At 39.5% G+C, this 8,453-nt stretch overlaps 1 non-coding gene across 1 annotated transcript; it reads left to right on the plus strand.

Annotated features, from left to right (window-relative positions):
- The first annotated feature begins 2,072 nt into the window (after positions 1 to 2,072).
- Positions 2,073 to 2,192, plus strand: LOC133064898 (small nucleolar RNA SNORA3/SNORA45 family). The gene has a single exon (XR_009694766.1). It is a non-coding gene; the product is annotated as a small nucleolar RNA SNORA3/SNORA45 family (small nucleolar RNA).
- Positions 2,193 to 8,453: the final 6,261 nt, after the last annotated feature.

Below are 8,453 nucleotides of genomic sequence, written 5' to 3' on the forward strand. Positions count from 1 at the left end.
AGAATCCTTGTATGTTGTTGGTGGGAAAGTAAAATGGTTCAGCCACTGTGGAAAAGAGTATGGCAGCTCCTTAAAAATACAGTTACCATATCATCTAGCATTCCACTTCTGGAGATATTCCCAAAAGAATTGGAAGCAAGGACAATTCTTTGTACACCCATGTTCCTAGCAGTTTTATTCACAATAGCTCAAACATAGAAGCAATCTATGTGTTCATCATTGATGATTGAATGGCAAAATGTGGTATAAACATACAATGGCATACTCTTCAGCCTTTAAAAGGAAGGAAATTCTGACATATGCTACAACATGGATAAACCTTGAGGATATTATGGTGATTGAAATGAACCAGTCACAAAAAGACAAATACTACATGTTTCTATGAAGTAGGTATTTAGAGTAGTCAAAATCTAGAGAGAGAAAGTAGAATTGTGGTTGTCAGGCATTGAGGGGGAAGGTTATTATTTAATGCGTATAGGGTTTTAGCTCTAAGAGATGAAAAGTTATGAAGATAAATGGTGGTGATGGTTGTACCACATTATGAATATATTTAATACCATGGAGTGGTGCATGTAAAAATGATTAAAATGGAAAATTGTCAGTTATGACACTTTATCTCAACAAAACTTAAAAAAAAAATCAACTGAATCTTAGATATGGGTTCAATCCCCGGTCTGAGAGGATTTTGCATGCCATAGAGCAACTAAGCCCATGTGCCACGAATACTGAGCCTGGGCTCCAGAGCCAGGGAGCTGCAACTCCTGAAGCATGGGTGCCTAAAGCCTGTGCTCTGCAACAAGAGAAACCACAGCAATGAGAAGACCGAGCACTGCAATGAACAGTGGCTCCCACTTGCCATGATTAGAGAAAGCTTGCGGGCAGCAAAGAAGACCCAGCACAACCAAAAACAGTAAATAGTTGATTTATTAGTAATAATAAATTAATAAGTAATTAATTTAAAATCAACTGATAATAAAAGTGATGGTTTATTTTGGGACTCTCAATTCCATTCCATTGATCTTTGTGTCTTATGCTGCCACTGCACTGCCTTGATTATCTTTTCAGTACATTTTGAATCATGAAGTGTAAGTCCTCCAACTTTGTTTTTCTTCAGAGTTGTTCTGAATAAGAAAGCAGCTGTGTTTCTTTCAACTATGTGTTTTATGAGAGAAACATTAAAAGAACATTTATAATATACCCATAACACATATACACATCTAATATAATCCTCCTAAAAATCATATAAGGTAATATTATGACTTTAATAATTAAGTTATCATATTTTTATCATCTGTTCTGTGTCAGACATTATGGATATAAGACACTGGGCTGCAAAATAGGCAACATGATCCATTTTCAGGTTTAGGTAACTCTCTCAAATTGGAATGCAGTTCTCTTGACTCCAAGTCCCCAAATAGTTTCACTGCAAAAAGATTAATTCCTTCTATAGTTCTCAAACATCTTCTATATTTTCTCTCTGGCCTGGGCTGGATAAGTGGCCACCTGAATGGCATGAGAACCAAGGTAAATCCCGGATCTTATAGCCTTCTCATTTAAGTGGGAAGTCATTCAATCATTTGTTCATTTAAAGAATATTTATTCAGGGCCAACTGTGTGCCAAGGATTAGTGTTATAATCAAGAAGAGACAATATCACCGCCTTCATAGAGCTTACTTTCTTGTACAAGAGACATGTAACAAGAAATTTCACAAATAACAAGATAATTACAGCAAGTAATTGCAGGTTTTTGTAAAGAAAAGGAAAGTCTGCCAAAATTGAGAATATCAGAGATAACTACCATTGATGGGAGGTTTACAAAAACCTCACTTTAAAGACTTAAAATTTTGTCAAGGGACAAAGAATAAGAGAGAACTGGCCCCATCAAAAGCATTTCGAGCAAAGAAAGTACAACAGCAGAGTCCCTGAGGCAGGAAAAAAGCTGGGTGTAGCCTGGGGACTGACAGAAAGCCAATGAGATTAAGTATACTAAGCCAAGAGCACGGTGATCCTGGAGAGGTAAGCAGGTGGTGCTCACAGGGCATTGGAGAGGACCCAAGAACCGAGTTATCCAGCTCGAGACTACAGTCACATCCTGGCAGCTCTTGGTCCTGGTGTGCTAGAGTCCTTGGAGAAAATCTGCTGCTCTTGATTCACAATCACTGCCCCCAGCAGTGCCCAGATCAGACACATGCCCTCACTGGCTCCAAGATGGAGTGGGTTGGTCGGCATCTTTCTTCACACTCTTGGCCATGGTGTGTTATAAACCCTTTTCTCTGTTCTTCTAGGGTTACTACGAAGTTTTGGGGAAGGGAAAGCTCCCAAAGCAGCCTGTCATCGTGAAGGCCAAATTCTTCAGCAGAAGAGCTGAGGAGAAGACTGAGGGTGTAGGTGGGGCTTATGGCCTGGTGGCTTGAAGCCACATGCTGGAAAATTCATTAAATGTTAACAAGTGCTTTCTTAAAAAACAAACAAACAAAAACTGTTAGCCAAAGTACAATTAGAAGCCATTGAAGGATTTTAAACCAAACGATGTTGTGATCTGATTTATATTTTTAAAAGCTTACTCCTACCATGTGTATAGAATGGGTTGGGTATATAAGTAAACAAGGTTAAAATCCTGAAGTTCATGAAGTTCAGCTAGAAGGCTATAGCAGCTGTCAAAATGAAAGAAAGCTTTCTTAGACTAGGATGGTACTGGTGGAGATACATGGAGAGAAGTGAAAATATTCTAGATGTATTTTGGAAATGAAAATAACAGGTTGACACTCAAGTTTTTGGCTTTAATAACTGTATGGTGACATCATATGCCGAAATGGGGAAGACTACAAGTAGAGAATATATAGGTTTTAAAAAATCATCTGTAATTGCATCTTAGACATGTTGAGTTTGAAACACTTATGAGACATTCAAAAAGCTTGTCGGATAAGGATCAGGCCCTTCCTGCAAGGAAAGCAGCTGAGGAAGAAAACTTACTGTCAAAGGAAGTCTGATTTCCGGGGTCCTGGAGCAGGTGTCAGATGAGCAGGTGTCTCTCATTATCCTGAGACCAAAGAGATAAGAACCAAGAACTAACAGTGCTATTGCAGCTCATCTTAGGAAATACTCATTGAAAGTCCATAGGAATCACCATGAGGCTTGTTGTTGTTGCTAAATCATGTCTGATTCTTTGCGATCCCAGGGACTGCAGCACACCAGGCTTCTCTGTCCTCCAATATCTCCCAAAGTTTGCTTGGATTTATGCTCACTGAGTCAGTGATGCTATCCAACCATCTCATCCTCCGCTGCCCCTTTCTCCTTTTGCCTTCAGTCTTTCCCAGCACCAGAGTCTTTTCCAATGAGTTGGCTCTTCACATTATATGGACAAAGTTTAGGAGCTTCAGCTTCAGCCCTGGCAGTGAATATTCAGGGTTGATTTCCTTTGGGATTGATTGATTTGATCTCTTTGCAATCCGAGGGACTCTCAAGAGTTTTCCTCAGAGCCACAATTCAAGAGCATCAGTTTTTTGGTGTTCAGCCTTTTTTATGGTCCTACTCACATCCATACATGACTACTGGAAAAACCATTGCTTTGACTATAGAGACCTTTGTTGGCAAAGTGATGTCTCTGCTTTTTTAATATGCTGGCTCGGTTGGGCATAGCTTTCTTTCCAAGGAGCAAGTGTCTTTTAACTTCATGACTGCAGTCACTGTCTGCAGTGTGTTTGGAGCCCCCCAAAATAAAACCTGCCACTGCTTTCACTTTTCTCCCTTCTATTTGCTATAAAGTGATGGGACCAGATGCCATGACCTTAGTTTTTTGACTGTTGAGTTTTAAGCCAGCTTTTTCATTCTCCTTTTTCACGTTCATCAAGAGGCTGTTTAGTTCCTCTTCACTTTTTGCCACTAGAGTGGTATGATCTGCATATCTGAGGCTGTTGATATTTTTCCTGGTGACCTTGATTCCAGCTTGTGATACATCCAGCCCAGCACGTCACATGACGTTCTCTGCATATAAGTTAAATAAGTGGGGTGACAATATACAGCCTCTGTCATACTGCTTTCCCAATTTTGAACCAGTCAGTTGTTCCATGTCTGATTTTAATTGTTGCTTCCTTACTCACATATAGGTTTCTCAGGGGACAGATAAGGTGGTCTGGTACTCTCTTTAAGAGATGGGAGTACCTGAATACCTTACCTGTCTCAGGTAATAGAAAGAGACATAAACTTCAAAAGAGAAGACATAATTTAAGGTCTGGTGACTGGCAAAGTTCAAACTTCTTTGATCCTTGTTGGATGATTGTGAAAATGAAGAGGAAAAATTCATGTGAAAGAATCTGGCTGTATAAATGGAGGTTTATAACGTACATTGTGAGAGCAGGTATTATTATGAGCAATCAATATGAGCTCAGTACCTATAACATTGCTTTCTGAAAAAAACCCAATAACTTTAATGATGATTTAACAGGATCAAAATAAATGCGTTTACCCTGTACAGGCCAGCTCTAGCATCACCCAAGTGAAACAGATCGGGACAAAATGACACCAAGGAGACTGATGTGTATGCTGAGTCCCCATGTGGGTAAAGAACTCATCTCAGAATCAGTGAGTCTCAGCAGATCTTGACCTTGATTGCAATGTGACCATGACTAATAGCAACAGCTTGGTTACACTGGCTGCAATCTCTTTACCATTGCATTCCAAACATATCAGGGTGTTGTCTGTATATCTTGTACCATCTTTTAGAGCCTACCTGTCAACATTAGCCCACAGTCTTGGCAAACATGCCAGTGATTGTCTGCTTTTCTTCCCATACAATCTCTAGACTTGCTGTTTCAACATAATAAGCATTTTTTCACTCTTTTGCTCTACCCTTGCAGAACAACTCATTTTCCTCAGATACCATGTACTTTCACATTTCCAAACTTTTGTCCTTATAAAGGTTCCTTAGGCCTAGAAAGTCCTCACCCCTCACCTTCCTACTGATTAACTATTTATGCTTTCAGGGTCAGATAAATGTAAATAGCCATCTCTCCTCAAAATACTCAATGGAATTCATTGCATCCTCATCTATATTTCCATTTTATGCTATTTATAGTTCAATATACTTATTCAGCAAACATTTACAGAATGTCTGCTGAATATCAGGACCTTTTAATATGCAAATGACAGAAAGCTACTCCAAGTAGCTTAAACAAGCTAGCTCACCACATTTCCATCCTCACCTATATTTCCATTTTACTCCATTTATAATTCAATATACTTAGTCAACAAACATTTACAGAATGCTGCTAAAGGTCAGGACTCTTTTAGATGCAAATGATACAAACTCAAATCTAAATAGCTTAAACAAGGCAGCTCACCTAATGGGAAAGTACAATGAAAAACATGGTGTGATCCAGGCATTCAAATGATGTGATTTGTATTCATCTTTTTTTGTACAAGTTGATTAGGTTGGGTCCCCTAGAAATAGAGTCTGAGATAGGATTCTTATGAAAGTGATTTATTGTGGGGATGCCTTTAGGAAAAGATGTGGAAGGGAAACAGGGGAAGAAAGTCAAGTAAGAACGCAGCCTCCATTGGAAACTAGTTTCAGCTTTTCCACATGGGGAGATTTAAAGCATAAATCACACCACAGAGTTTATCCTACCTGGAGTCAAGAGTGTTTTGCTTTAAAAAAAAAAAAAAAAATTTCTTATTTTTTTTGGCCGCAACATGCCACTTGTGTGATCTTAGCTCCCTGACCAGGGATCAAACTCACGCCTCCTGTATTGGAAGCACAGAATCTTAAACACTGTACCGCCAGGGAAATCTTGAGGGTGGTTTGCCTTTTGTATTCCCTTGACGATGAGTCAAGAGCTGTTAGATGGGAAGGTCTGTGTTAATCTTCCTTGTGAAAGGGACATGGGTGAAGTAGCAACAGCAACCATGCGGCAGGCATGATGACTGCCAAGATTGATCCGCAGCTTGGTCAATCTCAGAGGAAAGATCTTCTCCTTAAATCTCTGAAAAGTTCAGTGTGAACTCTGATGTGTGCAATTCTTTTGCAATAGAGGTGGAATCAGAACCAAGTAAACCACAAGCTGTAGATGCTTCTCAGGAAAGGGGGGTTTTTAATTAAAGAAGGAAGAAGGCTGGTCGGCAATGTCAAGAATTCATTCTACCAGGTTCCAGGCACTGGTAGGGGTAAAGAATACAATGGTCAGCAAAAAATACACACATCTCTGTTGTCACAGAGTGTATCAGCTTTGTTTAGTGCAGATAGACAAAAAAGAAGCTGCAATAATGTAAAATATACACTGTGGTATGGGAAGGATTGATGGCTATGAATGCATTATGTTAGTTTTTCCAACTTTATATATCCAGTGCCCAGATAGTACCCTAAGTATTGTAAGTGGTCAGTGAACGAGCATATGCAGCTAGTTGTGTGAACTCAGAGTTTTGCAGGAAGGAAGTAGATCCTCTCTGGGAGTTGTCCTTTTAATTAGTTTACGGGCCACGCAAGACAGTCACTCACTACTTAATGGCCACATAGTGCCTTTAAGTGGAATGATTCTTACATCTGATTCCTGATGACTTTTGCCTATTCCCAAATTCTGAAACTGTTTTCAAATGGTAGATCTCCCACCTTTGAGGATATTTAATTTCTCTCAGGTTAGTTCAACACATAACTCATTGACCATGAACTTTGTGTTAATAGAGTGTTAAGTGTTGCAAAAAATAAAGAGATGAATAAACCATAGTCCCAACAAACTAATAATTTAGGACAGCTGCCTAGCAGGATCAATATAATGATTTGTAATGACAAGGAATGTAAATTTCACTTTGTGCATTCTCTGGGTAGCTGCTAGGGGGATTGCAGTTTTTAAAATTTGCTCTTCATCATGTGCGGTGTCATTGAATCTAAGGCCAAAAGGACATAAACTCAGAAAGTGAAACTCTTACATAAGTGCCCTCAAGACAAGAGCAGCCATTTTGATACTAATTCCTCATTTAAATGCTTTCTTCTCTGCAATCACCCTCTGTTTTTTCCAGCCTCACTTTACTGAGGCTTTCAGTGGCTAAGTCGAAGATCTCTCTTGGTAAATGTCACATTGCACTTGAAAACATCTGGGTTATTTTCAAACATCTTTTGATACTGATTTCTAACATAATTCCACAGTAATAGGGGAACAGTCTGTATGATTTCAATATCTCTAGGCCATGAAGTTTTTGCACCTTGCTTTATGTCCCTGGATATGTTCCAGTGTCCCCTAGTTTACAGTCTATGGAAACTTGAATAGAATTTGTGTCCTATTGTTGAGTGAAAGTCGTATAAACCTTAATTATGTTGAATTGGTTCACAGTGCTTTTCAGGTCTACTATATCCTTCTACTTCTCTGTATATTCATTGAAACTCCAACTAAAAATCTTAATTTATCTACTTAAAAAATAATCGTAATATAGTGTAACTATATGTAACCTTGTTCTGTATTTTCCAAGTCTCCTGTAAATGTGTTATCATACTTTCATAATTTAAAAGAAAAAAGATAGAAGCAGCAAATAGTCGGTCATCCTTGACTTTTATCTCTTTTTTACCCTCCACCTCCAGTCACACCTACAGATCAAATCTCCAATCCACCATCTTAGTCCAGGTTGCTCTCATCTGTCACCTGGACTTGCTTTCATCTCTCTCCTGCAAGAGCTTCCTAACTAGTCTCTCAGATCCTATCCATTGCATCCTTCACATGCATTTACCAACACAATTAGCAAAGTAATCTTTTGAAATTATAAATTTATTTATATCTTCTGCTTAATCCTCATATCAGCCCTATTTAAATTCCTGTTTGGCTTTCCCATTGCACTCAGTATGAAATCCAGACCGTTTAAACAGCATCCTTTCAGGCCCTACATGAACTAACACAGCTACCTCTCTCTCCTCCCTATGACTAAACTCCACCATCACTGGCCTGTCCTCAGTTATGCAGACTGTACAAGGGGAGAGCCTTTAGGCACATGGTCCCCGATCTGACTCCAACTCAGTTTTCAATCTTGGCTTAAATGGATTGGCTTTAAAGAGGCCCTCCTTCACATCTTATTTAAAGAGTGTTATGCCCGATGTCCAAATCCCCGAGCGGGAAGAGAGAAGGCTTCCAAGACAATGCAACTCGCAAAAAAGGGAACTTTATTGCTGACTCGAGTCAGGGCTCACTGCCACAACCAACGCAGTGGTGCAGGGTCAGAAAGCACTGAGCCCAAGCTGTTACACAAATTTATAGGGTGGGCATAAGCAGTTGGTAGCTGGCTTAAGCAAATTGGTTACATGTTTGCAAAGTAATCTTATTGGCTCAAACCTTCACAGGCTTTTTTCAAACTTGGGTGTTCACGGGCTTTTCAGCTTTCCCCTGATAGGTTCCCTTTTTCTTACTGGGCACATATTGATTGGCTGGCTCGAGGTGGCCTGATGGGGGTAGGGAATCTTACCATTTCGGGGGAAA

Source organism: Dama dama, chromosome 1 (assembly GCF_033118175.1).
Source record: "Dama dama isolate Ldn47 chromosome 1, ASM3311817v1, whole genome shotgun sequence".
NCBI classification, from domain to species: Eukaryota; Metazoa; Chordata; class Mammalia; order Artiodactyla; family Cervidae; genus Dama; species Dama dama.